Here is a 23,572-nt window from a genome sequence, read left to right as displayed (position 1 = left end):
AAAAAAAAAAAAGTGTGTGTACAGACTTGAAGCCTGTGCGTGTTTTCCTTTCTGTGCCTTGGTTTCACTTAAATAAAGTCACAGGCAAGCTTTATACCCAGGCCTTTAAGGGTGACTTTGTAAAAATTGGAGTCCCTGGGTGATGCAAATAAGTAATGCACTCAGCTGCTAAACAAAACGTTGGAGGTTCAAGTCTACTCAGAGGTGCCTCGGAAGAAAGACCTGGCAGTCTACTTCAAACAAATTAGCCTTTGAAAGCCGTATAAAACAACATGATGACTGTAATAAATGTCACTGAACTGTGCATGCGAAGATGTTAGAAATGGCAGATGTTCTGTTACCGATATACTTACCACAATAAAAACGAACAAAAAACCCTGTGGAGCCCAGTTCTACTCTCATGCATGGGTCACAGTGAGTCGGAACTGGTATGTATGTAAAATTCTTTTTACCTAATTCTAGCCCTATGTTTGGTGTTAGTTTAGACTGTTTTCACAGCTAATTGAGCAGTTTATTTTTTGTTATTAATGGGTATCCTATGGTCACGCCATCCGTATTTGAAATCCTATTTAATTCTGTGGGGGCAGTGGGAAAAGTGGGTGAGTTTTCATTGCATGTGCCTCGTCAAGCCATTTCACCTTAGTGTACATGTGAACTGTTACCTGTAGGCACTTTACAACTTAGTCCTGGTTAGCACACTTGTTCTGGCCCCTTAGAGTGGCTAAGATAATGGTGCTCTGGTCCGATCGGCTTGAAACTCACTTCTTCCCTCCAGCTCAAGCCCAGGGTCATCGGAGAGTTCCGAGATTTCAAAAGACTTGTGTGCGGTGTCAGGCATGGTACATTAGATTGGTCTTGGTGGCATGAATTGTGTGACTAACATTGTTTATTGAGTTGGGTTGCTTTTAACAACAGACGTATACATTCAGATATATTTTAAAGAGATTTAAGATGTAAATTTAGAGAGATTTGGCCCTGATTTCCTCTACCAGAAGAACAACAGGGAAAGAAATACATATATATACACATATATATGTATGTATGTATGTATATATATAAATTAAGCATGTATTGAGCATTTATTGCTTGCCAGATACTTAGCTAAGTACCTTGGGAGCTCTGGTGGCATAGTGGTTAAGAACTCAGCTGCTAACAAAAAGATTTAGCAGTTCGAATCTACCAGCCACTTTTTAGAAACCCTGTGGGGCAGTTCTACTCGTCGTATAGGGTTGCTATGAGTTGTAATCAACTCAATGGCAATGGGTTTGTTTTTTGTTTTTTTTTTTTTTGGTTTATCTAAGTACCTTACCTCCACTATCATTTATTTCCAGCAGTTATCTGAAGAGGCAGGTACCAGTACTCTCCCCCACTGGCCCCGAGAGATTAAGTATCTAAGGTTAAATAAATATTCAATAACTGATCAAGGATTTGAATCCAGGCCTTTCCCTTAACTCTTGACCACTAAGTCAACGGGTCTCAAAATTGAACAAACATCAGAACCCCTGGAGGGCTTATTAAACCTTGATGGCTGGGTCTCACCCCCAGAATTCCTGATTCAGTCCAACTGCTGTGGGGCCCAAGAGTTTGCACTTCTAACAGGTTCCCAGGTGCTGCTGCCACTGGTGTGGGTATCACACTTGAGAACTACTGCTCTGTACACAGCCCAGACATGGGAGGAGGTGATGAGAAGGCCTCAAAACATGGTGAGCAGCTTAGACCAGAGTCTCCTGGCTAGGGTGAGCCCTGGAGAAGCAATCTCTTGTCCTCTGGTCATATCTGCATGTGAACTCATGATCAGTATGTGAACTCATGATCTGCCTGTGAACTCATGATCTGATCTGCCTGTGAACTCATCATCTGCCTGTGAACTCATCATCTGCCTATGAACTCATGGGTTCTGGAGGTCCATGCAGAGCAGTGCATTGAGGCTTCCATCCAACCAGATGAGAGAGGCTTTAGACATGACTGAGGCTTTTCATTTTCATCACCCTTAAGTTAATGAGACAAGGGCTGGGGAGGCAGAGGGTAGGTGAAAGCACATCAGCCTGAAGTAGGCCTGAGGAGACCCAGCTCTGCCTTCACCTCATTAGCCAAGTTTTTCCACTTGGAGAAGATGTGGACTAGAAAACTTATCCCTGGCACTTGAAAATTTTAATTCAAATGGGATCAATTTTTCACAGTTTAAAATTTGAGATTCAGTGTCTGAGTGCCCTGTTCAGTCCTATGAACAAGTGTCTTATCTTCTACCCATCTCTTCACTGCCCAGTATCTGTCCTGGCCTGGCTCCCTCCTCCCACAGTGTCAGGAATGTCCCCAAGGACAAGAAGTCACATTATGAGGGACACACTTGAAGAGAATGCAGACACTGGAGAGAAAAATGTTTTATTAGTGCATTGTTCCTTCCTGACTTAGAACACTTGAAGCTGTTCACCAGCCCTCCCCTTTCCTGTTGAAAAATTTGAAAAATAAAATAAAAGAAGAAGAAAAAGTAAACTTCTGGAGGGAAGGTTTTGACTTTCCACTCTACTAATTAACTTGTAACTGGTCATCATTGAACTTCAGGAATTTTATTTTCTGTTTCCTCAATAATTCCCATTGTAAGTCCTGAGGATTCCCATGCAGGGTTTCCCAGGGGATCCAGGGTTCTGTGAAAATGATTGGTAGGCTGGAGTATCCTTTACAGAATGAGAAGTTCTTCTTTGTGAGTGCCTTTCCTGGAGCATCCCTATTCAGTGTCTTTCAGGCGGTAACTAGCTCCAGAGAAAACCCACCAAACCCATTGCCATCAAGCCAATTCTGACTGATAGTGACCCTATAGGACAGAGTAGAACTGCCCCATAGGGTTTCCAAGGCTGTAAATCTTTATAGAAGCAGACTGCCACATGTTTCTCCCTTGGAGCGGATGGTAGGCTGAAATCAGTGACCTTTCGGTTAGCAGCTAAGCGCTTAACCAGTGCACCTCCAAGCTTCCTTAGATCCAGAGAGGAAGAACAAATTTAATGCAAGTGACCTGACAGGGTTTTCTTCCCTGATCTCTGAAACTCTGCTGACTGCCCCAGCCCAAGTCTGAAATCAGGCCCAGCCCAAGAGTGTCACTGTATGGTTGAAAACATGTTAGCTGTGGTTGTAGACTAGGAAAGAACCATTCTCCTGGATGGACAATGGTTCTAATAGTAATGTTTGGATTTAGTGTAGTATGCTCATTGTAGGAGCCTGGATCAGAACCCACATCTGAAGGGCTTCATCAACTAGGCTTTGTATTGATTTATAGGACTGCCTCAGATCCAGGTATGGAAACAATTCTGAAAAAATTTAAATTTCCATTTCCTTTATCACATAGCACTGGGAAAAGAAGACTAAAGGAATGTGAGCATGGACATTGAGACACTTCTTGGATATCTAACTTTGGGTTCGCCCAGAAGCAGACCCTGAGATAAGGATTTAACTACTAGTAGTTTATTTGGGAGGTGACCCTAGGAGTCACTGGCAGTGGAGTGGAGAGGTGAGACAGGCAAGGGAAGGCAGCCATTAAATTCTGCTTTATCAATCCAGGTGCGTCTATGGGCAAATTGAGCTCAATCCCACCGGGGACCTCCTGGAGCCACATCAGGCATGCCTCAGCATTATCCCACCTGAGGAGTGAGGGAGCTGTTTATACACCTACTCCCATCGGTCATTGGGTGGGGAAGCTCTCCAGAGGATGTTAATTCCCTAGCAATTCTGGGTTGCCCCGTGTACAGGCAGAGAAAGATCTGGTAGCTAGAGAAAGCCTGCCTGCACAGAGAGGCAGATGACAGTGCTGGTGCCAGCCCCCATGCCTCCCCAGATACAGGGTGGTCAAGTCTGTGTCTGTCCTGCCTCTCAGAAACCTGGGGCACCCACCCTTTTCTTCCCATTTTCCAAGGGCTCTTTCTTAATTGAGCCTCAAAAGCAGTCAGCAGAAGCCGTGAGCTAGCTCCTGGGCCCAGGGCATCTCCAGCGCTTTGTGCTGTATGGAAGTCCCAACTTTGCGCTCTGTGGTCCTCTCCTGTTTGCAGCCACTGAGTGATCCTACAGAAATCCAGAGCAGTGTCCATCTGAATATGCCAAGGTCACCTGCAGAGACCACCAGAGTCACCGATGAAAGCCCTCATCAGCTGAAGCCTAAGTGGCAGGAGAAAGAGAAGAAGAGAAAATGACTTTCAGATGCTCAGAGGTGGCCAGGGTATCTCAGAGCCCCAGTCCTTGAGGCATTTATAACTGGGCTTTGCAGAGAGTAGGAGAGGAGAGCAAGCCAGGGTGCAGGGAAGAGGAGCCCTCCTCAGCCAGACTGGTGGGGCAGGGGAGCTGTGGCCACTTCTTTTGTCTCTGAGGGCAGTGGAAGCAGCAGCCAAGAGATTCCTTGTCCCTGCAGACAGTGGGCTCTGCGGCGGACCTGGGCCTTCAGGGACACTTGTTATCCTCACAGAGCATTCACCTGGCTCCTTTGGTGCCTTAGAGCGTGGATGACTTGCTGTAGTTCTTTTGGCTTCAGCCCTGCCCTGCCATCTGGGTCATGCGCCTTACACCCCCTTGTGTGTGGACCCTCCCTCTGGCTCCGGTCACCCAGGGTTTACTTGACGCCAGTGATGTCCTGGTACCTTCCCATTGCCTGCGTCTTTGTAGGTGGCCTCCCTGCCCACTTCTGTGGTGCACTGCCCTGTGGTGGAATTAGTGCCGTTCATCAAGAGTCCCACTTCTCCCTTCTCCCAGGCTCACGGTAGGATGACCTATCCTACCTCCTTGAAGTGAGGTGTGGTCATGTGACTTGTTCCTGGACAGTGGCATGTGAGCACAGCAGTGTGGGCTGTTTCTGTGTGGGACCTTCAGAGCTGCTGTGTAGTTTGTCTTGTCCCCTCCCTGCCTCGGTGGCCGTGGACACTGGAGCAAGATGAAGCCCCTAAAAGTGGTTTTGGTGCTTACAGCCCTCCTGCCGACCTGTGCTGGGCATGTGATGCGATTGAGGAATAAGGGGGTTCTGGGTTAACCCCCAAGATTCCAGAGCTGTATATGACTGCTACATAACCTAGTGCGCCTGAGTGATGAAGCCGTCACTAGGTGCAATTACTTGTGCTCAGGTAACGCAGTCCCCTGCTGCCGTGCGACTTGAGGTTGCTGATTGCTCTTCCCCAGCCATCCCCAGAGTGGCTTCCTCATGGCTACTTTGGGCATCTGTTTCCTGCCGCAGAGTCTGGACTTACACCAGGCAGCCCCAGGAATTCCCTAAAATGTGTTTGGGGAAATTCTCCAGGCAGCGTCTCTTTAGCCCTGTCCATTTCCCTGAAAAGGTCCCTCTTACCAACTTTCAAACAAGTGCCTCTTGCCATTGCCTTGAAGAAAGAAAAAAAAAATTTATCAGTGAGCAGAGTTGTGATTCTATTTAAATAATTCTGTTGTTGATTTGGAGGAATCATTGACTAAATCCCCTATACCATCACCATTGATATTATAAGTGATGAGAAGAATATTGGGACCTTCCTTCCCAGTGGTCGCCTTCCTGTTTCCCAAGAGCTGCATGCAGCACTCTTTGTTTATCTAGCAACATGTTATGTCTATCCAAGTCAACATAAAGATAAGTATTTCATGACTTTGAATAACTTCTACCACCCGTCTGTCAGTCTGTCATATTTTGGTTGCTTTCATGTTGCTATGATGCTGAGGCTATGCTACTGGGATTTCAAATACCACCGGTGTTCCAAAATCCGTGGTGGATAGGTTTCAGCAGACTAAGAAGAAAGACCTGGTGATCTACTTCTGAAAATCAACCAATGAAAACCTTATAGATCACAACAGAACATTCTCCAATATAGTGCTGAAAGATAAGGCCCCAAGATTGGGAAAACCAAAACCAAACCCATGGCCGTCGAGTTGATTCCAACTCACAGCGACCCTATAGGACAGAGTAGAACTGCCTCATAGGGTTTCCAAGGAGTGGCTGGTGGATTTGAACTGTCGGCCTTTTGGTTAGCAGCTGTAGCTCTTAACGACTGTGCCACCGGGGCTCCCAGAATACACAGTGGCTGCAACGTTGAAGTTGACCATACCAGCAATCGTGAAGATGGCCCAGGACCAGGCAATGTTTTGTTCTGTTGTACGTGGTGTACCCATGAGTCATAGCTGACTCAGTGGCAGTTAACAACAATAACTGTGGCGTTTTCCTGCATGAGTGCTCCATCTTCTGTTTACTTAGACATTCAGGTGACTCCTGATCCTTTCTCTGTCATACACATGACTGCGACTGTGTACGTCTACCTTTCCTTACAGTACACTCCTGAGAGGGTATCTGATGGGGCCAGTGATGCCAATATTTCTGAAGGGCAGTGGTGTGCACAGGGACTGCTCACCTATTTGCCAGGGTGCAGGTGCCACTTCCATCTCAATGAAATAAGGCAGCAGGTGTGTATTCCCATATTTGTGTGGAGATAGACTCCCAGACTTCTCCATGGTAACACTTACCCTCATCATGGTGATTTTGTATTGGCAGATACCAAGATACTGGAGCTTCTTCACATCTTCCCCGTGATTTTTTCTGAGACATTTCCCCAGGGGAAGTCAGAGCACGTACTGGATTGTTGGTAGGGGCAGATTAGCCAATAGGCAAGGGAAGCACAGTACTTACCTTGCTTACCAGATGATCTGTAGTGAACAATTGCATGTGGGTTTCATCACATCAGAGATGTGAGTATCTCTTCCAGTGGTTGCTTCAGCTGTGGACTGTGGGCCTCTCCCCTGGATGGTGGTTAAGTAAACCACATCAGAAATGAGCCCATGAGCAGCTAAGATTCCTGCAGCAACAACTGGGAATGGATTCAGTAAGCAAGCACAGGTTAGTAAGTAAGCACGAGTATGCCCGTGTTTACCTTGCTTACTGGGTTGTCCACCCCTGTCGGGGATTGTAAATTTGAAAAGAGGCTTTGATTCTGTAGGAAGGTACTGTGGGTTTGGGAGAGAGACAGATGCCAGCCAGACCTAGCAGCAGAACCTTTGATGTGGTGGAAAAAACCTGAAGTTGTTCGCTACTGATGATCTGGGAAGAAGGTAGTGAGGTAAGCACGGTGAGTACCTTGCCTATTGGATAATCTGCCAGATTGTTGTTCAGTTTCTCTGGGCACTGGGTGGCCCAGCCAGGACACAGGGAGGGGGTCTGTGTTTAAAGCACTACTTGCAGAGTTGGGGCATGCAAACAGGAAGTCATCTACCATGCCACAGATATGTGTCGCTTCCTGACAGTCTAGGGCAACAAAGACATGATAAAATCAGGATGTTAACTTAAAAAAAAAAAAGTTGCTGTCAAGTCAACTCTGACTCATGGCGACCCAGTGTGTGTCAGAGAAGAGCCGTGCTCCATAGGGTTTTCAGTGACTGATCTTTGGGAAGTAGATTGCCAGGCCTTTCTTCTGCAAGGCCACCAGGTAGACTCAATCTGCCAGTCCTTCATTTAGCATCCGAGTACGCTAACTGTCCACACCACCCAGACAACACGTCTTGCAGGGGTGGCAGAAGGTGGAATTGGGGCTGAGCAAGGGCTGGGGAAGGAAGGCCAAGTCTCCTCCTGCAGGGTGGAGGTGGCCTGAAGGGGCTCAGTGCAGCAGCCCAGGGACAGAGAAGGAGGAGGCCCCATTCCTTCTCTGTCCGCATTGAAGTGGTTGGAGATAGAGGCCGTTCGCACAGAGCACCTCCAGCACCGAGTGCTCACTCCTTACTTGTGAGACACGGACAATGAAATCCCGAGCACCACCACCAAGGCTGCTGCAAACGTAACAGTTTCTACTGACCTCTTTACAGGTCAGTCGAACCTGTGAAAAGCCTCCGTGAGCGGTTCCCCGTCACACTGCTGTCAGGCCCTGCCTGACCCTGGCCCCAGCTGGCAGAGGTGGGCTTGCTTGTGTCTTTCCTGAGCCTGGACAAGCATCACCTCACCCTCTTACGGCCCTGTGACTTCCCCGTGACTTACCTCCTTTCTCTGGTCACCACTCGGCTCCTGCAGCCCTTTGTTCAAACGTGTGCATGCATGCACACATGTACACTCACACACTGACATACACTTGCACATTTACCCACACACACTAATACATGCATGCACACACTCACACGTGTACATGCATGCACACACATGTGCACATGTGTACACACAAATGTGTGTATACGTGCACACATATACATTCACACACATACACTCACGCATGCACCCCACACACTAACATATGCGTGTCAGTGGGCGTGTGTGGGGATGTGAGTCCCTGTAAGTGCGTGTCACAGGGAGTTAAGAGAGAGACGAAGTCGGGGAGCAGACTGCCATGTGGAGCGCGGCCTGGCTGGGAGCACCACTAGAGGACTCTGCTGGCTTGTAGGCTCTCCATGCTTTTCCCTGTGGGCCTGGTTTTGGGGCTACTGGCCGTTACTTCGTATTGTTAGAATCAACAATAGTGATAGCACATTCTGTGTCCACAGTACATTTGCCTTAGGGCCTTAGAAGTCCACTTTTCAGCAAGCCTTTAAACACACAGTGACCGAGAGGGAAAGGAGAGAGCGTGTCCATTATGCAGACTAAGAAACTGAAGTCCACAATGCAGAGTGGTTTCTCCTTTCCCCAGGAGGTCATGGATTGCATTAAGCATTGGATCTCTTCGTTTCACTTCTCCAACCTCCAAATCCATGTCTCTCCAGTCTCCTCTGACAGGGATACTGCTGGTCTGGACCAGCCTGTCCAAGGGAACTTTCTGCAGTGATGGAAATGCTCTATATTTGTGGCTGCTGAGCACCTTAAGTGTGACTAATGAGACCAAGGACTGAAATTTAATGTTACTTAAATTTAACTAATTTAAATACCAGTAGCCCCATGTGGCCAGTGGTTGCCCTATTGGGCAGCTCAGGCCTCGAGCAGGAAGAGCTCTCAGAAAGCGCAGATTTTATGGTGTGGAGTGCCAGCTCTCCTGATCACCGTTTCTTCTAGGGTTTCTTGATGGGCAGGAGTCAGGACGAGGGAGGTGGGAATGCCTGGGCAGCTGGAGTGTCATCAGCATTGCCGAGGCGCCCACACTGTCCAGTCCTCTGAGAGAAACTCTCCACTTAATACAGACTCTCCCTAAAGGGGCTTGGAAAAATATGTTTCTTTTTCCATTAAAACTCAGAAATACAAGAAACTTCTTATGAAGCTTCTTACTCCTGTGGTTTGCTAGAGTGCACACGCGTTTGCTGTGATCCAGCAAATGAGCAAGGAAACTTCGTTAAGACACTTCCTGCCAGCCCACCGTTGAAGATGTGCCTGGTCTATCGCTGATTCTACAGGATAGGCTCCATGTGCTAAGTTCATGCTTGAGTCTGAGGCCTTCCAGGAAAACAGAAAATCTTATCTCTGCTGACCAACTTGCAGAAGTTGAGGTTAGTATGGCTCAGCGTGTTTCTCCCTTGCCATAGGTACCAGGAAATGCAGGAGCAAAGTCACCGCCCGCTTGTACTCAGCAGTTCATTCGGGGACTTAATAGAATCTAACTCTGCTTCCTCTGGGCCAGCACCTCTACCGCTGGAAGCACATCAGGCTCACTGGGGAACTTTGAAAAGAGCATGCTGAAGCCCAGGCTCCACACCGGACCAATGAAGTCAGAATCCATGGGTGCAGCCTAGGAATTGGCATCCTTTAGAGCTACCTGGGCTCCTCGATTGTGGATGGAGGGTGGAGAACCACTGCTTCAGGTGATCCTTCTCCCTGTTCCCCCAGGCTATCTTATCTTGTACTTGATTCCCTCCTAAGCTGTTCTAAGTCCTTTTAGAGGTAGACTGAGTATAAACTTTAAATAAAAGTCTGTGTCTTTTTTTGTTTTTTTAATTTTGGTAAAAATATATATAGCACAACATTTGACAACTCAGTATTTTTTACATGTACATTCAGTGACATTGATTACATTAATCATGTTGTGCAAACTTCACCCATGTCAGTTGCCAAATTTTCTGTCTCTGTTAACAGATACTGCTTCCTAACAATGACTCCCCTCTTCCTCCTCCATATCACTCCTGGTAACCAGTAATAAACTCTAGTTCCTATACATAAAATTCTACATCTTGTTCGTTAGAAAAAGTACAAACATATTTCCACCATATATAGAAGTTTGACTTTTCTTGAATATAGGAACCCAAATGATAAATCTGAACAGAATTTCTGTAAAATGTCAAATGATATCATTATTTCAGGTTGATTCCCTCTCTGCCTTCTCCCTACAATGGCTCTTTTGGCCAAAAAGTTGAGTTGCACAGGAAGGGAGCTGGGGACCTCTCCTGGATGGTAGTAAGGTAACCCACACCAGAAAAGAGCACAGCAAGCAGCTGGGATTCCTGAAGCAGCAGCTGGGAAGGGATTCAGTGTGGCCTCCTCGCCTTTCAGCCAGTATGCAGCAGGAGGCTTGTGGGGGCTCTGTGTTTGATTGGAGAGGAAAACATAACCCCCTGCTTTTAAGGGGAAGCCTCTACACTTCTGGAGTATCGCCCTGGTCATCCCTCACACACAAGGTAATAAAAGATGTGAATTTGCTGATTAGTAACAAATGTCAAGCCGTCCCCCATGATGTAAGTGTCCTATTTCCATGGTTCTGATAAAGCACAGCTGGAGCTCATGAATCTTTAATGGATGGGCTATATTTAGGGGCTTTCAGTTTCTGAAGGCGATAAAAGTTTCTGCAGAGATGGACTTTTCCTAGTGCCCTTTCTTCTGCCAGGATCTGTACCTATTTAAAGCACATCTTGTCTTTCTAATGAACCGAGATTCTGCTGACAAGGAGAAACTGCCATAGGCCTGAGAGTAGACTGGAAGACCTCCTCCCAAAAAAGTATTTATTAATTTTTTCAACAGATATTGTATTGATTGTCCACTGCACATCAGGCTTTGTGCTAGGCATGGTGGTTAATAAGACAGGGTCCCTGACCCCTGAGTTTTAGTCCAGTTGAAGGAGGCAAACAATAGGCAAGAAAACAGTTTTGGTAATTACACCTGTGATAAATACTGTGAAAGAAATAAGCAGGGTGGCATGATATGTTTTAAAGCAGAGAAGTGACATGATCTGATTTTGGTTTTGAAAGATCACTCAGCTGTTGGGTGGGAAAATGGATCACAGGGGGCAAGAGTGAAAGCTAGGACAGTGATGAAGAGCCAGCTCAGTGGTCCAGGTAAGATGGCGTGGTGATAGCGGGGGAGAGATGAGGGCAGTTTTGGGATATACACTGGAAAGTACAATAGAGGGGGCTTACTGAGGATTTAGACAGGAGAGCAGGAAACACTCCTAAGTGTGTGGCTAGGCAGGTTGGTAAGTTGTCACATGTCCTGAGATGGGAAACTAGGGTGTGGGGAGAAAGGACAGGTTTAAGGGTAAATGATGAGTGTACGGTCATCTAAATTATTTAAGTATGGATGTCATCTGAATGCAGATGAGGCTGGAGTTCAGGCTGGAGGTCAGGCCTGGAGAGACCCATTTTGGAGACATAAAGCTCTGGCTGACCTGCAAAGACAGCTCAGTTCAAGAATGGGCCCTCTGATCCTTCACCTTTCAGAATCCAGTAGGAGCGGCTTTGTTTCCTAGTGCTGCTGGAGCAGAATACCACAAGTGGGTGGCTTTAAAGAACAGAAATTTACTTTCTCACCATTTAAGAGGCTAGAAGCCTGAATCCAGGGCAACTCTAGGGGAAGGCTCTCTCTCTGTCTGCTCTGGAGGAAGATCCTTGTCTCTTTGAGCTTTTGTAGTCCTGGTATTCCTTGGTTCCTTGGTGATCTTCATGTGTCATTTGTTGTCACCCATTTGTCCCTCCTTACCTCTGTGACTATGCTGCTCCTTATAACTCAGAGGTGATCAGGTTTATGACACATCCTACACTGATATGGCCTAATTAACAGAACAAAGAAAACCCTATTTCAAAATAAGATTACTTCCACAGGTATCAGGGTTAGGATCCTAATACATGTTTTGGGGAGACACAGTCCAATCCATAAGAAAGAGGTAGCAGCAGAGAAAGTTGAGATAGAAGGGCCAGTGAGGAAGGAGAAAAAAGAGTGTGATATTTTGGAAACCAGAAGAGGAGAGTGAGGGTGGGGGAGTTGTTCACTGGGGGGAACAAAGATCAGAGAAGCATTCATTGTTTCTTGGGGTGTTTAGCACCGTGGAGCGTATAGACGCCTTGATGAAAGCAGTTTTAGGAGTTTGGGGGTGGAAAATAGGTTGAGTGAGTCAAAAAGTGACTGATAAGAAAGTGGAGTATACATAAGTTTTTCTTTGAGAAAAAAAGCACAGAGATGGGACAGTACGTAGACAGGGGATGCAGAACCAGGGGGAATGTTTTTAAAGATAAAAGGGTATATTTTGGGTGGAGATTCTGCAGCATATTTGTTTGCTGATGGAAACGGTAAAGAAAGAGGGAAAAGTTGATGTGGTGTTGGGTGAGAGGGAAGGATTGTAGGAATAGAGTTGTTGAGAAGTCAAGAGGGCATGGGCCCCAGAGCATAAGTTCCATGACCCGCCTTCTATAGCAGCAGGAAGGTTTCCACCCTAACAGCAGGGAGGAGAGAATAGGGGCATAGATGGTGGAGGCTGGGAGGTCGGGTGGTGGGAAGACAAGAGCTTGATGGCTCCTACTTTTTCAAAGTCTAAGGCAATGCCATTGAGTGAGGGAGAGGACAGATTTGAGGAGAGAGAAGAAAGTATGAAGCAGTTGCCTCAAAGATTGGGGAGAAAACATACTAAAGAGATGTAGCCAGATCACCTGCACTGTTGTGTCATCTTCTCTAGCCATGTAGGTTGATCAGGTTTGGCCCAGAGTAGGCAGATGGTTGGGTTTAACCATGGTCTGAAGTTTTGCCACTTGAGTGCCACACAAGAAGACGGGGGCAAGGAAAGGAAGGGTGTTTGAAAAAGAGTAATTAGAAGGATAGACAATGGGACTGAATGGGCAATGAGGGAAGTGAAGAAAGGAATGGGATGATGGCTGGTGAAAAAGGTAGTCACTGGAGTTGTAGCAATGGGGGGTCTAGAGCAGGTGGCCTGAACAGATGGGAGGTGGTAGTCAGCAGAATGTCTAAACTCAGTGTATTGAATGTAGTGACATTACTCATAATAACAAGAGTCAAGACTTAGTGGGGCTAGAGAACATGGTCACTGAAAGTAATGAGGTCAAGAATGTGAGAGATCAGCATTCTGGACGGCATCCCCATGGGTGTTGGTGTCACCATGATCATGACACAGTAGGGATGGAGAAGCAGGGAGCAGACTGAGGATGAAGGACATGTGCTGGGCAGGCAGGAGGTAATGGGGATTCAGAGTGGCGGTATAGGAGGTGAATGGCCTGAACTTAAAGGGAGCTAGGAGTCAAAGAATGAGGAGAAGAAGTGGTTTGGCAGCAGTAATGGGGAGTTTTAATGGAAATTAGAACTCTCCGGAATGCTTGAGTTTTCTTACAGTTTGGGCTTGAAGCCAGTGTTTTACTTAGTGCTGTAAGTACCAAGTACTTGGAGAACACAACATCCAAAAGATTGAGGACTCCCAGCTGCCCCGGCAGATGTGCATTGTTGGAGAAATCACAGCATGTTCCGTGTGTTCACCAAGGATACCCCATGCGGATACATCCACTGTTAAGGACCCAGAGCGGACGTTGCATGATGCATTCACCTGGGGGCACCAGGGGACCTGAGGACCCATCCAGCTCTTCCAGAATCTCGTGTGACTTTGATCCCCTATGTCATTCTTGCTCTAGCATTCCATGATTTTCCCTGTCTGTAGATAGATGATATATAGATAGGTAGGTAGGTAGGTAGATGCCATTGGGTCATCTCCAACTGACAGCAACCTTATGTACAAGAGAATGAAACATTGCTCAGTCCTGCGTCAGCTTCCCCATTGCCAGCATGTTCGAGTCCATCATTGTGGCTATTGTGCCAATCCATCTCACCAAGGGTCTCCCTCACCCTCATTAGTCCCCTGCTTCACCAAACACAATGTCCTCCTCCAGTAATTGATCCGTTCTGATGATGTGTCCAAAGCCAGGTTTTCACTGGCTAACTTTCAGAAGTAGATCACCCTGCCTTTCTTCCTAGTCTGTCTTAGTCTGGAAGCTCCACTGAAACCTGTCCAACATGGATGACCCTGTTGGTATATGAAATACCAGTGGCATAGCTTCCAGCACCACAGCAACATGCAAGCCACCAAGTACAACAGACTGACAGACAGGTGGTGGTTCCTGTCAGTACCTGGCCTAAAGTCTTTCTCCATTAAGTCTGGAGAAAAAAACTAGCAAGCCTCAGTTTGTTTACACTGATAATTTATGAAAAATCAAACAGCTATTGTCAGAGGCCCTTCCAAGCATGTCACCTTGGAGACCTCAGTTCTTCGAACCTGAAAGTATTCCCATGCAAAGGGACACCCACCTCAGTGCTGAAGGGGCATCTGTCCATGTGCATCTCCTGCCTGCAACCTAAGAGGTACTCTCATGCCAGTCAGGGCTCCCTCTGGGGAGCCATGTTTGAAGGACACCCAGCAAGGTTGATTTCACAGCCTTGGACCTGCTCACTCACATGTGTGAGAAGAGTTCCCACCACCAGTTTTCCCTCTCAAGACCTCGGCCAGTCCAGCTCCACCATCTTGTCTGTCAGCTGGGGATTCCAACAAGGGGCCAAGTCCTGCCTGCAGAGGTTCACTCGAGCATTGCTCCTTTCTTAGCTGCTTTAGAACTGGCCAGTGTTATCTGGCTAAGAGTCGTTCAGCTTCATGCCCACATGACTGACAGGAGACCTCATGGGTCCCTGAGCAGGGCTGTTATTTCAGTGTCTCTGGCTGTGGGATTTGTGGACTGGCCTTCCTTCTCTGTGAGTCCCTGGGTGGTACAAATGGTTAACATGCTCAGTTGCTAACTGAAAGTTTGGAGGTTTGAGTCCACCCAGAGGTACCTTGGAAGAAAGGCGTGGAGATTTATTTCCTAAAAATCATCCATTGAAAACCTTAGGGAACACAGTTCTACCTGACACACATGGGGTCACCATGAATTGGAGTTGACTTAACAGCAACCTTTTTTTTTTTATTCCTTCTCTGAGAAAGGAAAGGATTGAAACTGGGGGACCAGTCTACAGAGCCAGTGTCAAGAGAGGTCTCTCCTCTCTCCTGAGTAGCGTTTGCTTAGTAAAACAGTTTGTACAATATGCATGACAGCATAGTTTGGAAGATGACTACTCAGATGCAGAAATGGAGTTTGTTCATGGCACTCCTGCCCCTCCTTTGTAAATACACTTCTGCATGCACATAGCTATATTGCACACATGTGCACACGTGTCTATGTACACATGCATATGTGTATATGCACATATGTACATGCACCCATGTGTCTATGTGCATACACATGTCTATGCACACACACGTGTATATGTATGTACATATGTATATGCACCCACATGTGTCTGTGTGCACGTGTCTATGCACACATGTGAAAATGTGTCTATGTACGCACATATGTATATGCACCCACGTGTCTATGTGCACACATCTATGTGCATGCACACACATGTATGTGTAAGCACATATGTACACGTACCCACGTGTGTCTGTGTGCACACATGCCTGCGTGTCTATGCACATACACGCACATGTGTGTATGTGCGCACATATGTACATGCACCCACATGTGTTTGCACACATGCACACATGTCTATGCACGCATGTGTATACGTGCACATGTGTACGCACCCACATGTCTGTGCACACATGCACACATGTCTATGTACACACACACAGATGTGTCTTGCACACATGTCTGCACACACGTCTATGCATGCGTCTGCGCACACACATCTATGTGCTGATTAGATAATCTGTCCCTGCTTTGACACACTCATCTGTAGTGCTTGTGCCTAGCAGAGAACTTGACACCAATAGATCATATATGCATGTTCATCATCTCCTTCGTTTGCTTAGTCATCATTCCCATGTCAGCAGTATGAACCCACATTTGTTGTTGTCAGTTGCCTTCGAGTTGGCCCGACTCATGGCGACGACATGCACAGTGGAATGAAACACTGTCCGGTCCTACACCATCCCCATGATTCGTTGCAGACTGATCATTGAAAATCACTGCTGTGATATTCAGAAGTAGATCACCAGGCCTTTCTTCCTAGTCCATCTTAGTCCGGAAGCTCTGCTGAAACCTATCCAGCATCATAGCAACATGCAAGCCTCCATTGACAGACAGGTGGTGGCTGCACATGAGGTGCATTGGCTGGGAATTGAACCCAGGTCTCCCACATGGAAGGCAAGAATTCTTCCACTAAACCGCTACTGCCTCTTAGTTCCAGACATTCAGGGAGGTGTGGTCTAGTAGAAGTATAAAAAAATGCACAGTGGCTGTAATGCACATGTAGTGAGTGACATAAGAGCAATGTCGGCAAAACACCATGGAGGTTCAAGCAGGATGTATTTTTTCTAGAAGAGGAACCAGGAAAGGCATGAAGGATTCCTAAGACTTGAGAAGACAGAGGTGGGGAAGGGGCAAGGTCCCAGCAGAGTGAGTATCATGAGTGAAGACTTCAGCCGGGAGAGCACATCAGGGGTTTCCATCCCCTGTGCCTTTTATGATGTTTCTGGGTCAAGATATCTTTGATAATCATGAGGAGAGGCAGTAGGAGGGTGGGCCTCGTGTTGAAGCTGCAGGTGGCAATTTGGCAGCATTATGGGCATTGCTGGGAAACCCTGGTGGTAGTGGTTAAGAGCTATGGGTGCTAACCATAAACGTCAGCAGTTTGAATCCACCAGGCGCTCCTTGGAGACAGTATGGGGCAGTTTTACCCTGTCCTATAGGGTCGCTATGAGTCAGAACCGACTCGACGGCAATGGGTTCAGCGGGTGAGGCCCTCAGATCTGTCCCATCTTCACTCTAAACCTCTGCTTTGGGCATGCCTTGGATGTGGCCCTGAGACTTGCAGAGAACTGTCTCATATTTCAACCTTAATTCATATGCCATGAAGATAAAGTTTGGCACCAATGTCTTCCTTAGGATTCATTGGTAATGTGTTTCCTTTTTGCTCTGGAAGCTGGAAAAGCCAGGTGCTCCCTCTGTGAACGTTTGTAGGTGGTGACTGCACATATGTGACAGTCCTGGCTGGGGTGAGGGAACTGGCTCTCTGCAGGGGAGGAGGGGAGCCATGATTGGCAGCAATGGCCAGTTTCTGAGGTGCAGATACTTCCACCATGGCCAGCCTCAAGCTAATAATGATTTAACGGCTCGATTGCACATTTCCTGAATGTTTAACAGGTGGCTCTCCTGAGCAGCCCATCACTGGTGGGAAGAAGGGTGGGGATGAAGAAATAAAAATGTGCGATACAGGCAGCAGAATTTCCTTCCCTTGGTGTCTTGATACGTTCTCCAGAGCTCTCCATAAACTGTGGCTATTGTTAGTAAAAATTTTAAAAAATGAATGGTTGCAGCCAGTTCATCTTGCTATACCTAAATTTCAAAGTGTTCCTTTAAGATAGCGCAATATTTGAAAATAAAAAAACGGTAGTCTGTGAATCTCTACATGACAGAAAGATTGCTGCTGTACAAAGGAATTTGACATGTAGGTCTTCAAATACCTAGTTCTCTTGGGGCTTTCAATTTATTCAATTTCTCAAGTATTTTACTTACTGTTACTTAAAAAATCCCTATTGTATAGAGCACCAGTTCTGAATTTGGGGTCCATAACTCCCTTGAAGACCCACCAGGGTGGGAGTTTAGGGACATAGTGAGTAAGAGCACGTGAGAAGATGTTTCTTCGGAGATGGTTGATAGCTTTAATCAATTCTTAAATATTTCCATTACTTAAAGGCCAGTGGTAATGATTGAACAGCATGATAAACGTAACTAATGTTGAAAAGGCAAATGTTTTGTTACATGTATCTTTATCACAATTTTTACAAAAAGTTAATGGCCTAAGTCACCTGCCACGGGGCCCTGTGTCATGCCCATAATAAATGCATGGTGGTCAGCTCTTTGGGTCCAGTGAGGCATTTTCATGTTGAATGCAACGTTGGCTGATAAATTTAGTCTTTGTGATGGACACAGTCACATCAGAAAAACCCAGCTGGCCCAGGGGTGGCAGATGGACATGGACTTTGCTAGGAAGGGTGCACATTTTTGATGATGACGATAACAATGATAGCTCCTCAGCTTTACATACATGGGAAGACGAAGCAGAACAGAAAACTAGTCAGAACCTCCTTTCTCCACCCACAAGGCCACTCTGCCCTGTTTGTGTTTTGCGTCTCTCAGTGCTGTGCATGTTTATTTCACCAGGACTGTGGAGTCCCTGGGTGGTGCAAGTGGTTAATGCACTCAGCTGTTAACTGAAAGGTTGGTGGTTCAAGTCTACCCAGAGGCACCCCAAAAGAAAGTCCTGGTGATCTACTTCTGAAAAATCAGCCATTGAAAACCCTGTGGAGCAGAGTCCTAGTCTGACACACACAGGGTCGTCATTGCCATGAGTCAGAGTCGACCCAACGGCAACTGTTTTTTTATGGAAAACCCTCCATGACCATACTGTCTGCAGTAGGTAGGGGAGCAGGGTCTCTGTCTCTGCTTAACCAGGGAACCAAGGCCTCCTACAGCTGGCCTTTCAAGGGCCACCAGATTTTCTGCTAGAGAGAGGGGACTGTGGCTGGATGCCCCCTCCCATTGCCTGAAACACCAGAGCGAGTTACGGTGGGGTGGGTATGAACAGAGCTCCCCCACCGCCACAGTCATGCACATTGGTGCTCATGGACACAGTACTGCACAGACCCCCTAGCAGGGTTTCCCATCAGCTTCACTCTCACTCACGTCTGTGTCTACCCTGGGTGTCAGCAGTGATGGGAGCTGCTCATGAGGACTCCCCAGGTGGTGCAGACAATCAGAGTTGCATTGCATAGAACGCAGGGCACCGAGCATGGTGATCACTAAGGGGGAGTTGGAGCACCTGGTTAAGGCTTGCCGGCCCATTTGAGGCCCCTGCTGTGTCTAGCACCTGAGTTAGTACTGCTAGCCTCTCTCCACCTCACCAACCCGCAGAAACTTAGCTTGACCACTTTCAAACCAAAGGTACTGCTCCTAAGACTTGGTGGGTCAGGGTTTTTGTTATGTGTTTGCTTCTAACTCTTGGCAGAGCATGAAGCTTTCTATCCACGTGAGACTTCTGGATTTTTAAATGCTTGTTCCTTAGAACCCTGCAGTGTTATTATTGTTGTTAGGTGCCACCGAGTCCATTTTGACTCATAATGACCCCACGTGACAGACTAGAACTGCCGTGTATGGTTTTCTAGGCTGTAATCTTTAAGGGAGCAGATTGCCAGGTCTTTCTCCCGTGGAGTTGCTGGGTAGGTTTGAACCACCAACCTTTTGGTTAGCAGCCGAGCACTTAACAGTTGCTCCACCAGGGTAGTAATAGTAATAATAATAACAACCCATTGCCATTGAGTCGATTCCGGAACTGTGCTAAGTCCACTGCATGGCTTCTCATGTTTAACCTCATGACAACCTCTGACATATGTAAGGACTGTTATTATTCCCATTTCTGAGGTCACGCATATGAGGCTGAAAGAGGGTGAGCAGGTTTTCATAGGTTGTAAATCTGTACAGGAGCAGATCGCCAGATCTTTTCTCTTGCAGAAAGGCTGGTGGGGTTGAATCACCCACCTTTTGGTCTTAGCAGCCGAGTGCTTAACCATCACACCACCAAGGCTTCTTACATCCTGTGTAGTTTACATAAAACTCTCCCAGGGAAAATATGACAGCTTTCCACAGAGTGTCTGCAAAGTTCCTCAGAAGATGCTGATAAGAGACATGTACTATACTTGTGAGGAGTGTGCCTCTTAGCTCAAGTAGATACAAGAGACTAAATGGGCAGCTTCTGTCCAGGGGTGAGCTGGGAAGGCAGAGACGGTCAGGAGCTGGTTGAAGGTTGAATGGACATGGGGAATTGGGTGGAAAGGAGGAGTGCGCTGTCACAGTATGGGGAGAGCAACTAGATTCACATAACAATGTATGTATAAATTTTCGTATGGGAAAAGATAAAAAATAAAAGAGACATGTACTTAATCCAGATGGTGCAGGTGGGGCTGAGTGGGGGCAGGACTCTGTCCTTGATGACCTTGTATTGCCCTTCACAGTAAGACTGGGTGCTAATTCTGTAGTTTGCTCTGCAGAGATTTCTAATTAAAAGATGGATTTTTCTAATGAACTTTTATTAATTCAGCCATCTGTCTGGATGCTGAATTGTCATTTTTACTAACAGAAAAAATGGTTTGGTTTATTTTCCAGAACAGTGAAAATCATTCAACGTAATTAAATTGTCGGAGGAGATTTTCTCCTCGTCTCACTCATTGTGGGCTGGGAGCCTGCTTTACTGTGTCAGCCACAGTAGCAATCCAGGTCCAGCTTTCCTTTTGAAATCTTGGTAGCTTTGCTATCATCTGCCTCTGAAATTCCTCACGTGATCAGCAGAGGAACCGACCTGGCACTAGGCAGAGCAGCGTGGTGACTGCGCTGCGTGGGTTCAGATTATTAGGAAGGCTCAGCCCCACAGGGAGGCCTCCCATTTACCACTGTGGCAGGTCTCCAGGGAGGGTGGCGGACAGCTTTATTTCCCAGCAGCTTAGAACTTCATTTTGCAAAGACAGCATAATCTAGACTTTAAAATCTGACAGAGAGCGCCCTAAAAAGGAAACTATTAAAAATTCAGAGCTGCTAAAGGAAATACTAACTAAAGTTGGCAGTGCATTAAAAGGATTGTCTCCCATGAGCAGGTAGGAGTTTATTCCAGTAATAAAAGACTGCTTAATAGTGGACTATCTTCCAGTGTTATGCATCATGGACATAGGTCTCCAGAGAGAAACAAAACTATCTTTGCTACTCAAACTACCATCAAGTTGACTCCGACTCATGGCGACCCCGCATGCGTCAGAGTAGAGCTGTGCTCCATAGTGTTTTCAGTGGCTGATTTTTCAGAAGTAGATCATCAGACCTATCTTCCGAGGAGGCTAAAGGTGGACTCCAACTTCCAAACTTTCAGTTAGAAGCCAAACGTGTCAACTGTTTGCATCACCCAAGAAAAGGGTATTCTCCTGATGTCAAAGACCTTCCCTAGCACCAGGAACCAACAGGGATGGTGACCAGAAGACACACATGCCTGTAAAAAATCACACATATGGCAAGGATGACCACCATGATCATTTTTTAAAAATGTTTTAAAGGCTCTGGTGAATAGCTATTGGAAATAGAAAAATAAACGCTATTATTTGTAGAGAATATGATTATATGCCTAGAAGATCATGAGAATCTGTTGACAAACTCTTAAAATTAATAATAATGTTTTAAACAGATCCCAGATAAATATGCAGGAATTAATAGCTTTCCCAAATAATGACAGTGACTGGTTAGGAGATACACCCGATCTTTTATTCAGATAATAACATTAAAAAAAAAAATTGATAATTAGAATTGACTATAACAGTGCAGGACCTATATTATATAAAGAAAACTAGAATATATATCTAAGTATATATTAAAATATTTTAATAAATAGATGCTTGTGGATGGAAGATGGAAATTTATTTTTTAATTATTCTTTCAATTCAATTTAAAAATCTAACAGATTTATTTTTGGACTTACCTAAAGACCTAAAAATATTTTGATGAAGAAACATTCTTCTCCTACTCTACAATACAATGTGCTTTACATTTTATTAAAGCATCAGCGTTGAAACAGACAGATGACGCTTAATTGTACGTGTAGAACTTGTTGAGTTGGTATATGTTTTGTTAGGTATATTTTCACCACAATTAAAAAGAAACGCGTATGCTCATGTATTACTCTGTGAACCTCAATTTCCTCATCTACAAACATGAATAACAGTAACAACTGCATAGGTTGTTTTGAGGATCAGTGTGAGTTGTAAAAGGCTTATTTTGGTGTCTTGCAAAAAATAAATGCTCCATAATTGTTAAAGAAAAATGAAAATATAGGTCAATGGTACAAAGTAGACAGCCCTGACTGACATTAGGGCTGCCTTCTAACAAGAAAAGAGCCTTAGCCGAGGTAGAAGAGAGGGATTAGCAAGGTGTGTGGGGAATAAGCTGACAAACGACTTGAAGAACTCTAGTTAGACTCTCCGCTCACTATACGTATGAACCCCTCCTTGGCTGCCCACACAGTCAGACCAGGGAGCCAGCCTCCGCCTTGCTGGCTTTGATGCTGGTTATGTAAATGCACCCAGAAGTTCATTTTGATGAGCAATTGGTAGAAATCCAAGATGTTAGTGATTTAAAAAAAAAAAAGGGTATGAGGTTGCCTCAGGTGCAAATCATGGACTTGATTAAAGATAAATGTCAGGGAAGCCCTGGTGTTCTTACTGCTTAGCAAAGGGCCGTCTTTCCCCTTGCAGTGCGAGGAAGCAGAGGGAGACGATTCTGTCCAAAAAGCGTACACTGTATTATTGGAGAGAGCTGGGTGAATGCTTGGAGAAGGTTGTTTCAGAGAAGCGGCAAGGCAGCAGAGAGCACATGGCCTTGGTTACCAACGAGGCAGTAGTCAGAAAGCGGGGTGCCGTCATGCACAGCTTCGGGAATCCAGAAAGGGTCCTCTCTCAAAGCGGAGTCCCAGGGGCTGGGCCCCTGAAGAAGGGGTACTGGCGATGCATGCTTGTTAATCCTTTTTTCTGCTTCTGTCACTACCCAGAAGGTCCTGGGTGGTGCACGTGGTTTGCACTCTACTACTAACCTAAAGGTTGGCCATTCAGACCGACCCAGCAGTGCTGCAGAAGACAGGCCTGGTGATCTGCTTTCATAATGATTACAGCCAAGAAAACCCTATGGAGCAGTCCCACTGTGCACATGTGGGGTCATCGTGAGTCAGAATCAACTTGATGGGTTTTTTAGGTTATCACCACCAAACTCATCTGGGTACTCCGTGGGCTTCTTAGGAGGGATGCGTTAGGCACAAGTAATGGCGTGGGCCAATGTCTGCTTTCCTTCCTGCAGATGAGCCCGCAGTGGGCTGGGCAGGATAGGATAAGGCCTAGACCTGGAGAGGCACCCAGTCATGGGGTGTCAAGGCCACAGTAGGGCATGTACTCATCATTTGGTTGACATTTGAGCTGGGACCGGACTGTGACCTGGGCAGAAATAAGCAGGAGAGATTGGAGAAATGTGCTTGTAATGGCACGGGCAGGAGGAACCCCAAGGGCCTGCGCGATGGCAGTGAGATGAAGAGAGTTGACAGGCAGAAGACACGTGGCAAGAGGTGGGCCTTCTGATTTAGAAGCTGGCTGGACATGGCTAGATCAAAAGTAGGGAGGCCAAGTGATTCCAGATCTTCTGTCCCAAACCTGTGTAGATGCTGCTGCCATTTACAGGGATAAGGAGTGCAGGAAAAAGAGGCAGGTTTTGGTAGGTGGAGGGACCACCAGGAAGCAGAGCATGAATTTAGTTGGAGGCAAGCTAAGTCCACAAAAAGGAAGAATTTTACGAGGTTAAGAATTACATACACCATAGTTCTTGGATGGGGGAGACAGTGTTCAGCCAAGGGGTC

At 46.3% G+C, this 23,572-nt stretch overlaps 1 protein-coding gene across 1 annotated transcript in view; it reads left to right on the top strand.

Annotated features, from left to right (window-relative positions):
* Nucleotides 1-23,572, top strand: part of SLC24A3 (solute carrier family 24 member 3) — a 658,266-nt gene that overhangs the window by 322,755 nt on the left and 311,939 nt on the right. The gene's annotated exons all lie outside the window — the stretch shown is intronic.

This window comes from Trichechus manatus, unplaced genomic scaffold (assembly GCF_000243295.1).
Source record: "Trichechus manatus latirostris isolate Lorelei unplaced genomic scaffold, TriManLat1.0 scaffold00042, whole genome shotgun sequence".
In the NCBI taxonomy this organism is placed as follows: Eukaryota; Metazoa; Chordata; class Mammalia; order Sirenia; family Trichechidae; genus Trichechus; species Trichechus manatus.
The sequence above is the reverse complement of the archived record's forward strand: the minus strand, read 5'-3'. Positions and strand labels throughout refer to the sequence as shown.